Genomic DNA, 14349 nt, shown 5'->3' with positions numbered 1-14349 from the left:
AAGATGATCTGTTCCATAATCTTGCCTGGCACCGAGGTCAGGCTGACAGGCCTGTAGTTCCCTGCATCCTCCTTCTGGCCCTTCTTGAACATGGGCGTCACATGGGCGTCACTGGACCTCCAGTGCACTGGGACGTCCCCGGTTAGCCAGGACTGCTGATAAATGATGGAAAGTGGCTTGGTGAGCACTTCTGCTAGCTCCCTCAGTACCCTTGCGTGGATCCCATCCAGTCCCATAGACTTGTGAGTGTCTAAGCGGTGTAGCAGGTCGCTAACCATTTCCCTTTGGATTATGAGGGTTTCATTCTTCTCTCCATCCCTATCTTCCGGCTCAGGGGGCTGGGTACCCGGAGAACAACTGGCCTTACTATTGAAGATTGAGGCACAGAAGACATTAAGTACCTTAGCCTCTTCCTCAGCCTTTGTCACTATATTTCCCACCGCCATGTCCAGTAAAGGATGAAGATTCTCCTTAGCCCTCCTTTTGTTGCTAACGTATTTATAGAAACATTTTTTATTGCCTTTTACAGCCATCACCAGGTTAAGTTCTAGTTGGGCTTTGGCCCTTCTAATTTTGTCCCTGCAAAACCTCACAACATCCTTGTAGTCCTCCTGAGTTGCCTGCCCCTTCTTCCAGAGGTCATAAACTCTCTTCTTTTTCCTGAGTTCCATCCAAAGCTCTCTTCTGCCAGGCCAGTCTTCTCCCCAGCCGGCTCGTCTTCCAGCACATGGGGCCAGCCTGCTCCTGCACCTTTAAGACTTCCTTCTTGAAGAGTGTCCAGCCTTCCTGGACTCCTTTGCCTTTCAGGACAGTCTCCCAAGGGACTCCGTCCACCAGGCTCCTAAACAGGACAAAGTCAGCCCTCCAGAAATCCAAGGTAGCAGTTCTGCTGACCCCCCTCCCCACTTCTCTGACAATCGAAAACTCTATCATTTCATGATCACTATGCCCAAGACGGCCTCCCATCATTGCATTTCCCCACAAGGCCTTCTCTGTTCACAAACAGCAGGTCCAGCGGGCGCCTTCCCTAGGTGCTCACTCACCAGCTGTGTCAGGAAGTTATCCTCCACATACTCCAGGGACCTCCTAGAGATGACTGTTTCCTCTCTGCTGTATTGTATTTCCAGCAGACATGACTAGAAATATGTCTGAACATTTGCTGTACACATGACCAGTCTCTGTATACCAGGTAATTGTTAAACAGTAGGTGTTAAACAATAGGTGTTAATTACCTGCAAAAACGTTGATGTATTAATATGTTAATTTCGGCAACATGGTCTTACAGTACCTTGCAAGTAAAGATTTTTGAAATTTATATTACTCTAAGTACTATCTTGAACTCTCATCACCCCACCCATTTCCCATGACAAGGTTCTAAATTATTCTGTTGTTATTTGAATGTGAAAGTCAATGGAGTGTATTTTTTCCTTCTGAGTTCAGAAGGCAAGATATAATTTATACTCTCTTTCTATTAAATGTATTTTAATAGAGAGAAACAGACCAGGTTTTCTTTCTTTTACTAATGACATGCTTCCACACTTCCTATTTTAATAGTAAAAATGTAAAATCAGTGTTTAAAGCCTCTGCTTAAAGTGGAATGGGAAGAAGAATACGTGAGAGGGCTTCTGCTGAATCAGTGCAATTGAGTTCAACTCAATATTCAGAATCTGTTGGAGTTCCAGAGTTATGAATCCTAAAGAATATTTAGCAAACTTTTTAAGCATTCATTTCAGTTTGTTAGGTGCTGATTGCTGGTTAAATTGGGCGCTGGCCAAAATTTTCTGTGATATTGGTATTTCAGCTTCTGTTCCCAGGTAACTATTCAGTTTATCATTCAATTCCTTTCTTATCTGTTCTTTTCTGGATGTTTTCTCTTTTTTGTTCCGTCACCTTCTGTAAAATTGTCAGTCTATATCCTCATTCAAGTCTTCCCTTCCTGTTTGCTTTGCTATTCTGTCACTGGAATGTGTGTTACCATCTGGTACCCAAGTTTCTCACCTATGCTTTGATTTTCCAGTGTTTATGTTCCTTTAGGCTTTCTTTTCTTCTCCCACTATTGCAGTGCTGCTAAAATCTTTCGGCTTTCACCTTAAACCAGCTAAAAGGTGGATAGAAATTACGTCAAGAGAACAGTGCTTCTGGTTCTTCTTCATCTAACTTGTCCCTGCTACATGCCTTGAAGATCCACAGTGTTATTCTCCTGAATCTTATAGAAAGATTATTTTCCCTATTTTGAAAGTCACTTAACGATCATATACATAAAGCTGAATACAGTATCTATGATTTTCCTTCAATCTAATCCAGTTTAGGCCAACTTTATCTTAAACTAACTTGAACTTTTGGTACTTTCAGTATCTGAGGCCACTCACATTGTCTCCACTTTTATAATGTTTGCTAGGTTCAGCCCAGTGGCAGTGACTAAATGAAATACTTTGAGTTGTGTGATTTGCATTTCAGATTTATCCATGGATTGTTCACACCCCCCGCTGAAAATAAGAAGGCCATATAGAAACCTTTATTCGTATGCATCTTGTGTGTACTTATCTGCTCCCACAATCACCTCCTCCTCCAATGATTGCCAAAGTCAGGATGCAAGTGAAAATGCATGGGTTAAATGCATGCCAGTGAAGCTCAGGGAACATGTTTGATCTGCAATAAATATAATATGCTGTATATTTTTAAATGGCAAATGCTAAAAGAAGGAGCTGAGAGATATACCTCATAATATAAGCATTTGGACCTTCTCTCTTTTGGAGTCTCTTTCCCTACAGTGACTAAAATACTCAGCTCTCATTGATTTTAGTAACTAAAGCACAAAATAATTAAGGATATGAGATTTCAGAAACAGTTATATTGGACTGAGGGAGACTTCTTCATTCATTTGAATCCGATAACTTGCTATCCAGGCAACCATGACATTATAATAACATCCCTGAATCCAATCTTACCTACCCAATCTTACCTTCGATGTCAGAAAAGACCCCTTTAGCCTCTTTTTCTAACTCAAATGCATCATTCCAACATCTGACAAAGAAACTTTTTTAATGTAATGAAAAATTTACTTTTATATATTATTAAGAAAAAAATCCCAGAAAAAGCAGAATAGATTTGGGAATGGATGAACCTGAATTTTTCATCAATTTTTTGCATCAGATGCAATTAACTAATTTTTCACTATGTTAAAATAAATTATTATTTAATCCTACAACTGAAACTAGCAACTGAAAAAAATTTGAATTTTAAGGCTTTGACTGATTTTCTTAACATCTTCATTTACGATAGGAAAAAGATCACATTTTTTAGAAAACTTTAGAAAACTAAATTGATGTTAATGTATTGGTCTATTTTTCAACAATTTTTTTAGTAACGATGTCTTCTGTATATCTTAGAATTATATGTATCTTTTCACATTGACAGGTAAACCTCTCAACAGGTATTACATCTCCCTCAACAATGCGTTCAATAATGCAGTAGTCCAAATACAGGTGTTGTGCCGCAGAGACCAAAATTAAAGACAATATACAAATAAATATGAATGTGGTTGTCTGAGTAGTCTTTTTTTGCTATATAGAATACATACAGAAGTTTGGGAGCTTGTATTTTTATCCTTAAACTTTTTAATTGCCTTGTGCTTGTCTAGTAATTCTTTTGTTAAACAAAACAGTACCAATATAAATATGTTTCATGCCAGAAATTGAGAATTGTGTTAAACTAGCTTTTGAGTTAGCTGCAAAATGAGTAAAATGACTGCTTTTCAGAAATAAACACCAACCCTTAGACTTCATATGCTCAGTTGATAAATGACACCCTAGTGCCCACACTGTAAGTGAAACATGGCCTAGAGCTCCAGTTTGAGCCTCACTACATTTTGAAATTGTAAAGCCTAAACCTGGAGTTGCAGTATCCACCTAATCTGAGTATTGAAATCCTAAGGTCAAAATCCAGCACAGTGTGATTATAACTGAATACCTGTTAGAAAGCTATTTTTAGATAACTTCGGCCTGTTAGATGACTCCACTCAGCAGATACTGTAATCAAGAAACTGAAACGCAAGGAAGGAGGTTCTGGGAAAGAAGTATAAGTTCTCTGAGGCAATCTTTTCATTCCTGGCTCTGCTATCTGCTAAACTGTGAGATCAATAAGAAGGAGAGGAGGGACTTAATCTCATTTGTATCCCATACCGTATTTTCCCCTTCACTCTGTTCTTGGTATCAATTATGAGGAAGGATACTGGCTGTATCAGGCTATCTTGTTTCAGCTGCTGTGATTGTATCAAATCATGGGTTAAGCACATGATGATAGTGCATAGTACATAGCCATGGTACATCACTTACAAATCTTCCCAATGGTCTTTTATAGTAAAATCAATCAAATTTTCTTTCTTTCCTTCTTTCTTTCTTCCTTTCTTAATTTCTTTCTTGCTGCCTAAGATTCCTGAGAAAAACTATCCTGAAATATTGCTGCATGGCATATTGATTTACTAAGTGAGAAATGATGCTGGCATCATCTCACAACCAGTGAATGAAATTGTTTATAAATGTGTCTTTGTGTCTTCTGCAGTCTGGGCTCCAGCATGAGTTGGAGTGACTGCAATATCCTGTGTCCTTTCTGATAGTAAACAGATGAGGGCTGTGTTTCTCTGGCTTTGGTAGCTGTGGTCTCATCATCTCTTCAGTTTTGTGCCTGTTCCTAAGACACAGGAAGATCAAAGAGAATCTAGATATTAGAAAAAATTTGGAAGTGTGTTCAAGAAAGTGAGATATTTACGTTTAGTATGAAATTATGAAAATCTGTCTTCTGAGATTGACTTTCATGTGAATAAATGTTTGCTCTTAGGCTCTTGACTTCATTTTCCATCCACATAGCACTACCTAAACAGTCCAAGTTGTAGCACGAATACATTGCTAGAAGTCTGGTCTTTAACTTTTGTTCAGGAATGGTAGGCTACTGCTGAAGTGCTGTACTAGAAGCTTAAGTGCACTAGACATTGTCAGAAATGAAGCTATTTCAATGCATTCTTCATGCAGGACATAACTGAGTTATGACTAACATACTGAGTTTCAACCAATTTTATTTTTTTACCACATACGGCAACATCTAGTGATGTCAGAAGAGCCTGTGCTGCTCCAGGACATTCTGTCTCTGAAGTTGGTTGGATAGTACTCAGGCTTTCTTTGTCATGTAAAATTTTTGTGTTAAGTCTCATGAGAATAAGTTAAAATAAATTAATGATCACAGAATCACAGAGTCACTGTGATTCTATTAAAACATTCTTATCTTGTAAGCATTACAACAGAAGTAGTCACAGCCTCATCAGCTGGTTGTATTAAAAAAATAATGAGAAGAAAAGTTGTCTGCATCTAAAAGCCATGAGATTTGCAAAGTTTTGGTCTCAATACAGAGATTGCCTCAGAGACTAGCTGTCTTTTTCCTGTACTGTGATGCAAACCTGTTTATCCCTGAAGCCAGTCTTCAGCAGAGCCTGAAGACTGTTTATCCCTGAAGCCAGTCTTCACCTTTTAAGAGGAGGATGGGAGCTATGTGGACTAGAAATCTTTTTCTGAACTAGCTGTCGTGTTAGAGGGCGAGGCAATTTGGCAGAAAATAAACCCCCTTGCATTCCAGCTTGTCCTCAGATACCAGAGGGACTGGGCATGGCTAGGCTTAGATTCTGAGTGATGCCCAATTCTCTGTGTTACAAGTCCGATTGTGTTCAATGTATTGAACTCTTTTACAATTACGAATACACTTGTAACACCATACACTTTCAGTCTAGTCGCGTTCCATGAACTATCATGGCCACCCTTAAGGAATTTGGTCACATTCAATGAGAACTCTCACAGCTAGATTAGTGAATAGTGCAGTTTATTGAAGCAACAGATGCACAAGTTCTTTTGGATTGCCGGTGATAAAACTAGTGCCTGCAAAGCATGTGCAAATACCAAGAATGTGAGTAATATAGCCTGGCTACAAACGCGTTAAGTTATAAAGCAACTCTATAGAGATTTCTAAGTTTCCCAGGGAAACACTTGGTATAACCAAGTGTTCAAATCTTACCCAAAGGCGTCCCTATGGGTGGGAAGAGAGGCTTAGGCTGTTGACTGATCCCAGATGTCAGAGGTGGTCTGCGATGGTATCTTCCTTAAAACATCCCTCCTCTCTTAAGACATTTTTATATTATTTGTCCTTACAGGTGGAGCTTGAGTGACTCTAGTCATATATACCTCTACTGTAATTGGTGTAAAAGTTTCTGGTTCTGTTTTAAAGGTATAGACTAAGAAAAATCCAGAGCGCAAGCTCTGTGAGGGGTGGTCGCACCTTGGAGGTGGGTAGCTTTGGGATGGAGGTGTGTTTTTTGGTATTATAATGAGATTATAATGAGCAAAGTTCACCCAAAGGATAGTATTTTGTCAAAAAATGACAGACTGTTAGCTCAGGGTGGTAAATATGCAGTTCAGGGTAGTAAATACGCGGCTTGTCAGTTCCATAGTACCTTCCAGTTCCTGTCTTATCACAGAACCTGTCCACGGTGTCTCCACTCTGCTCCACCCTCCGTGTAGTTTCTCTTAGAGTCAGCGCAGCAAGCTCCCCTGGTGTTGCCAACATCTAAGGTTGCCTGAAGAACTTCTGTGGGATGGATTCCTTACATATTCACCACACTCCACCCTGAAGATTTCTTCAATGCTGTACCTTTAACGTAAATTTAATTTCTAAGTTACCTCCAGCAATTATTCCACACTACCCTATACCTAAGCCTGAGCAGCCAGACCATCAGACCAAAGTGCTTGAATTACATCAGACCAAAGTGCTTGAATTACATCAGTGACAATCTTCTCCCCCGGCACATACAAAGCAGTCAGCTTTGGCCTTATGTCCCAGTCTCCAACTTGCAATATGAAACTCTAGCTTAAGTAGAACATAACCCCTCAGAAACTCTGTTTAGAGCAAGAATTTGGATGGAATCAAAACTTACTGTCCTAGTTTGATTAGATTTATATGTCTCTAGGTAGAAGTCCTGAAGTTACGATTTCTGATAGCATTTCTAACATAATTCCTTATTAAAATGAGGTATGTGGTAACTGTTACTGTGGGAAACAATAAAGGGTACTTCCCAAAGAATATTTTCCCTCATAAATATGGGGAAAAATATTTTTTTTAATTTGTGTGGTATTATATCTGAATTTTATGTCTAAAGAAGAAATAAAGGAATTATTTTCCACCTGAACTCTAGTTCTAAGAATAAATTAACATACTTCATCTGTGGAGAGTTGCTTTGCTGCCCTATTTAACATATGTTATAGAAACAGATTAAATACAAAGCATTAAAAATGCTAATATGGAACCTGTTTCTCTCAGAATTGTTGAAAAAGTCCATTAGTATTGCAGAAAAATGTTCAGATGTCTAAAAAAATTAGCATATTGACAGAAAGTTAATATACTCATCTTTTGTACACTATCACTGGGGAAATAAATCAGCTTTCCAAACTGGTTTTTTTTCCAGCGCAGGTAGGGGAGAAATAAAGCACTTTGAGAATTCGCCTGAGGACCCACTGCATTGGGATAGTGTCACAATGGAGTGGACTGAACACAATTACTATAAAGGCTATTTGTTATTCTGTTATAGCTGAAGGCATACATCTAGATCATTAACTACAGGCTTGCATTAGGGGAGGAATACATGGTCTGTAACCAAAGAAATTAGGACCAAAAATTTCAGTAAGTCTACTTCAGTATGAATTATAATCACACACAAAGATACGTTAAGTACAGTGAAAAAGTGACCTTTAAAAAGTGTTTGTAGACAGTTGGAAAATGCAAAAATTTAGAGACATCGAGGGCTTGTAGCTATTTGATTCTTTCTTTCTTTCATAGACAAACACTGTGTATATGTATGTGTACAGATATGTTAGTGGTGCATATGCATGAACACAGCACACTGAAGATAAATTATTTAGGCCATGAAAAGTGAAGCTGTACCAATGAAGTTTTACACAAACAAACTGCATGAAAATGTACTATATGTAACTCAGCACATGTAAGATCTGAATGTCATCTAACATAAAATGTGTATTAGATTCTTAGTTTTCATCTCATACTGTCACTGTCTCTCCACCTGTCTCCTAAGAAAAAGGAATGTGAGGCTGCCTTGTGCTAATTCACATCAGACATGTCTTTATGTACATTTTAAGATTTGAAAGCAAAAAAGAGGAACCCACATCACTATCTGACCTATATATAACAAATTATATGTTTACGAAAGTTTTTTCTCCTCCTATTTGTTTATTATCTTCAAATATTCACAAAAACCAAACAAAAATCTTTATCCCAAGACACTTGTGCACATACTGATTTGGAGGGAGGGCGGAAAATGAAAGCGCTGTTGGGAATCCTGTTTTAACCATGAAAAATGCCTGTTTTCTTATCACCTCATTACCACCAAGACTTGAATAGGAAAGAGGAAACTTAACAAAAAATGAAGATGAGATATATGAAATTTAGGCTTCAAGTATATTTTGTCATTTTCCTATGTAACTAAAAATTATGAACTCTCCTCAGAAGATGCAATGAAAATGTGAAACAGTCTATTCAGAAGCAGGGTTAAGATATACTCCAGTTTGGAATTAACTAGTTAGCAGATCATTAAAAAATGCCATGTTGTACCTGATTATCTGAATTATATATTCCATATCTCACCGGAGGCTCACAAAAAACTGAGCCTCAGTTAATGCCACCTTATTTCCACCTCATGGTGTTATTGTTCTCTAGGGTTGGTGGCTTTTCTTCTGTCCTCTTTCCTCACAAACAGAAGATTACTGTTGCACTTACATGCTTCTGGATCAACAAGATCTGTTGTCATTTCTTCCTTGCTATTAATACCCAATATCCCAAGCCATCATGGGGTAGACTTAAAGGACCCCACAAAAGTAGACACATAAAAGAATGTATGTCCCCAAATTGTGCCTATTGTTTTCCTCCAGCAGAATGTGACCAGCTCAAACTGTGTTAGAAAACCATGTCTAGAAGAAACAGCATAATTTGTGTGAATGCATATGGCTTCTCATACCAACAATGGTGAAATTTGTAGACTTCAGCACCTGTTTTTATATTAATTTATCTCTAATATTTTCAGTTTATCTTTTTAAGCAGTAATCACACTTAATTTTTAAAAAGTTTTTTAAAAATTGGACTTCCTGTGAGTTTTGGATAAATATTTACATTAATACTTTTTTCATCCACTTAGAACTTAAAAATTTAATTTCATACAATTATTCACATAAAATACCTAACCTTCATCTTTACAATGGAAGAGTATGACAAAAATACGCAGTGCAAATCACAGATATTAGAGCTCATCAATATTTTATACCATAAAGGTTTTATAACACTAAGAACAATAATAAATACCCAGTTACATCTTGATGTACCTTGTATACGTGCTGTTGTATGAATAATATCTAGAATATTTCTCACATCAAAGATTCCATTTATTGATATGATAAAAGGCTGCTGTGTTTCTTGCTGCGGAGTAATCTCATCCATCAAAAGGTAATTTATGGGTTTTTTCATTTGTCCACTCTATGCTTTCTAGTGTTTCCTATGTTCAGGTGTCTTCAAAACAGGAAAGATGGATAATTGAAAGAGCTTCTTCAATGTGTGTCTTTACTGCCTGGCAGAGAAACACCTGCATAGCCCTTAGCTAAAAGCTGCATATACTTTGCCTTCCACCACTCTCCTTCTGTGTTACACTATTTGATATGGCTTTAGGCAGCTCAGCACACACAGAAGGTTTTTAAAACTCTAACCTTTACTAAAAATGTTTTAACAGAATTTTTCAAGGTATATTTTATGTGTAAGTCAAAGATAGCCTGGCCCTATTCTCACTTTATGCTGCTGTAAATTCAGAGTAACTGTATGCAAGTTACAGAAGCATGGAGAGGCTGTAGAAGCAGCTTGTGTTTGAGAAAAATTGAGCCTACAGTGTCAGAATAGGCATTCTTATTTTCTAAGAAAAATATTAGTAAGGACTGCTAAACTGGCTAATTAAAATGAGAGCCTAAAGAATTAAAGTGAGTAACTCAAGTTATCTGATAAATATTTGTAAGAAGTGAAGGTAGAGAACTATATTAGAAGGATGAGCCATATTATAGAAAAAAACAGGTGTGTTCCAGAAAGCAGCAGGAAGTGTAATGAAAACAGTAACCATTAAATAATACATTCCAAGATTATGACATCAGTCAGTTTTGGTTTGTTTTTTTTCTTATTTTGACCTATTTTTGTATTAAACCTGAACAGAATATATGGATTCAATGTTGTTACATGTAACAGTAGTATGTTTCTCCTAAAACCATAGGGAAAGAAACAAGAGACAATGCTAATTGATTCTTCCTTCCGGAGAAGGATATTTTCTCAAAAATATCCCAGTAATTTCTTCTTTGTTATTTTGCTATGATTATGATACGTATTTTTGCATCAGGAAGTACATGATAGTAAATGTAATCAGTATCCTTTAAGGTAACAGTTAGAAAAAGTTGAAGTCAACCAAATTAAGAAAGAAGATATGTGACTTCTCATGGTGCTGAAGTTAGGAGAAAAAAACCAGCAATACCAGATGAGAGTTAAAAGTTGGAAAGAGAGAACAACACAACAACACATAGTTTAGGTCACAAGAAAAGACATTTCTGTACCCTAAGCAGCCAGCTCCCAGTGATATAAAGGGGAGACAGAAGAATCCCATTTGCCATTTTTAGGGGAGAATAATACTTAGGTTAACTTACCACTGGGAGCGAAGGTAGGAATCTTTAAAACTCCTAAGGACTGAACTGACAGCTTGTGTTCTGCTTTACAACTATTCCAATATTGCACTGAACAAATAATTTCAGCTGTAAAATGATAAAAAGGCACATTTGAAAAAATCAGCTGTAAATTAAAAAAAACCCAACCCATTATAAGAGGTTTTTTTGCCTGAATAAAAATATAAGTGGATGCAGAAGAAAGTGGAATGGCCAGGATGAAGCATGAAGGGTGTTTTGTTTTGTTCTGTTTTTTAAAGTAGAAATTACCTTAAAGCACTGCAGTTTATGTGAAATCTAGATAAACATGTATTTTCATCACAGTATATACCATGTAAGAAGCACATGCCACCCTTTTAAACTCAAAGGCTGATCACAGATACAGCATTAAGTGACATGCAGTGGCTGAGAGAAATATCAGTTGCTTCAACAAGCAGAATGTGTGACTTGCCACTAGTTAATCAACTATTATTAGTCTAAAGGTGAGTAATATGATGCTACTACACTACCAAAAAAAAAGGTGAATCAGAGGTTCTAATTATAGCACATAGTTATTAGAGATAACAAGGCCAATGAAGGCCAGGGTTAAGGTTATTAGCAATCCCAATCTGCTGTGAAAATTCCATAGGCATAATAATTAAATCTGGCCTATTTATCTCTTTACTCTCTACTTTGCTGCCTCAGAAAATATCACGTAATGCTAAGAGTGCATAATAACTGACTCATTCCATTTCAGCCTTGGGTGCTTGCCAAGTAATATATGGTTAAGATAAGAAAATATATTTTTATCAGTGAATTAATTTATAAGATTCTGTTTACAAAAAAATGCGAGGATCATGCATTTAAGAAATTAGCTAGGTAACATCTTTACCAGATTGATCTGCATGATTGGCAAGAATAAATACTCTCATTATAGACCGCTGCTCTTCTGCCAATATTTTCAGTTAAAAAAAATTCAGAATCTGATATTATGGCCTAGATAAATTCACACTGGGCTAAAACTTTATTTTATCCACTCAAACAATTTTTGTATCTCAGCTACGAAGAATGTATTTTCAGAGTTCAGGACATGTGGGTATTTTGCAAAGGTACAAATCCAAAATTAATTTATTTAAGAAATATTGAAGGCGAACAGTCTTTAAAGTAGGTAAGTAACATTTCCGATACCTGTGTGAAAAAAATTGCCAGAGGCTAAAAAAAGTACAATGATTTTTTCCAGATCTTACTATTTCAAGAGCTATACAAATTAATCACACTTTCATTTTAAATAGTTATGTTTCACCTTAATGCAAGAGACACAAATGTGTAGAAGACACAAACCATTTGTTAATCTAGAAAGTAGGTAGGTACACACAATAGAAGTCCTATTTGTTTTTACATGAGTATCAAACTTACCTTCACACCTCCATCTTTCAGGAGGGTAAGCAAAGTACCAGGCTAGACCACAGACTGTTACATGTTTCTATCCAAGGTATTATAAGGGCTTCTGTGCAGGCCATGAAATAGTCTTTTTGTTGGAATACATTTGGAGACCCTACAAAATCCAGTTACTATTTGAGGGTAAGTTGTCATCACACACGAAGTTCCTATCACTGTCAACATTGTCCCATCCAACAATATCCATGATTCAGTCTCATACTTCCCACAATACAGTTTTAATGTGTTGGCATGGTTTATCTAAATGGGTTATTCCAAGACATATAATTAAAAAACTGTCCCCAGTTCCCTTCCCACATGCTGCACTTGGTACCATCCGTGGGGCAAAGGGTAGTGCAAAGCACTGTGATCAGCACATGATGGGTCCTACACATTTGCTCCAGTGTGATCTCCACCGGCTGCAGCCATAGATCCTCCTTCTCAGGATACCTCTGTCCTGCTCCGGTGGGTCCTTTGCTTCAGTGTGTCTCCTGATCTACTGCCCCTGAAGTCTTGTTTCTCCCTTGTCCCTTCGTGGCAGTCTCTCTTGCCCTGGTGTTGTGTCTTGCATCTCTTCATGCTCTGGTGTTGTCTCTCCTGCTTTTTCTCTCATGTCTCGTTTTTTGGTGTTTACTGCATTTTCTTCATTATTTTTTTGAAGTGGCACCATAAACCCCTCTCACTGGCTAAGTTTTTGTCATGGAAGATCTGTTTCATCCACTTTTGAGCCAGCTGGAACCAGCTGTGACAAGCATGGGGCAGCCCTGACCTCCTTGCACAGAGGTCACAGTGGTGGGACCTCCCCAGCCCTGTCACCTAGGCTCAACATAAGAGGCCATCTTTGCAAGTGGAATTCTGCCTGCTCTTCTTCATCCAATCTTGAAGCAAACCAAGAGATTTTTGTAACAGGCTACAGTGACATCATATATTGTTTAGATATTTTTAAACACAAATAACATGTTAGTATATTTAGATCTTTGCAGTTCAGGTGTTGCCTTTGACTGTGGTATTGGGAATTTATACTGCTATAATGTGGGGTAAGCGATGCACCAATTGTGTGTGAAGGATGGGGAAAAGCAATACACTTTCTCTCACTTTTGCCACGGTAAGAATTAACTCCTACCACTCAGTAGGCTGCTTATGCTGTCACTGTCGCTGTTGTAGCGACGGTCGAAGTGCCGTCCAAATGAACTTTGGACGAAGCAATAAGATTTCAATGTTCTCTTCCTTTAAAAGCTAATTGCCTGGGCTATGTGAAAACTAACTTCTTCCATTGTCACTCAGCACACATGCTTGCTTACTCTACTGTACAGAGTTCCAAGGATCCCTGAAAATTTACCATGAAACTTGCCTGAAAGCTTCCAAAGCCATGAAAATATCTACCAAGCCTATTAAGTGATGCTGGACTTACCCTGGCTATGCAAAAAGCTTCATACAATTTAAGAGAATAACTCTTCCCCCTATTTATTTGCAATTATGCTTAGGAGTTTGGAACAGAGGAGTCTAATTCTCCAGGTAGGGTACAACTTCCTGCTAAATTGATAATATTTCACAAAGGCCTGTCTGGAAGCATGGTGGTTCCACCTCTATGATTTGAAAAGCAATTGTTCCTTTTTATCCTTTCAAGCAGCTCAAGCTTTTAATCTATTTCTTTTCACTCCTTTTTCTTCTTCATTAGAGACCGCTAACTTGTTCTTCCTAGCAATTCTGGTCCATTTGTGTTTAAAATGGGGTAAGTGAGACCATTCCTATACTGTGTATCTTTTGGACAGAAGAGGTTGCACTTTTCCAGAGAAGGTTATGCTATTTTGACTTCTTAAAACTCATAACTGTTGTCACCTGCTATAACCTAGAAATGAAAACACTCTTAAAGTGTACTGTTCTCATCTGATGATTGATTAACAGCTAATGAAAAAATATATTTCAGTAAAGTAGTTTCAAAACATACATGAGATAGAGTTCGCTTTCCCTTTGCCTAGAGACTTTGTCTCTATTAGCAGAGTGAGTTATTCAGACTGACCTTACGTGAGAGCTATCTTCTGTTTTCTCTGAAAGACCCAGATATCCTTTCATTCTCATCTGAGCCTTCTTCCCGATTCACCAATTTTTGTTTTTTTCTGAAACCCCACTTTTCACAGTAAGA

The sequence above is a fragment of the Gavia stellata genome, chromosome Z (genome assembly GCF_030936135.1).
Source record: "Gavia stellata isolate bGavSte3 chromosome Z, bGavSte3.hap2, whole genome shotgun sequence".
NCBI classification, from domain to species: Eukaryota; Metazoa; Chordata; class Aves; order Gaviiformes; family Gaviidae; genus Gavia; species Gavia stellata.
This window is presented reverse-complemented; position numbering follows the sequence as displayed.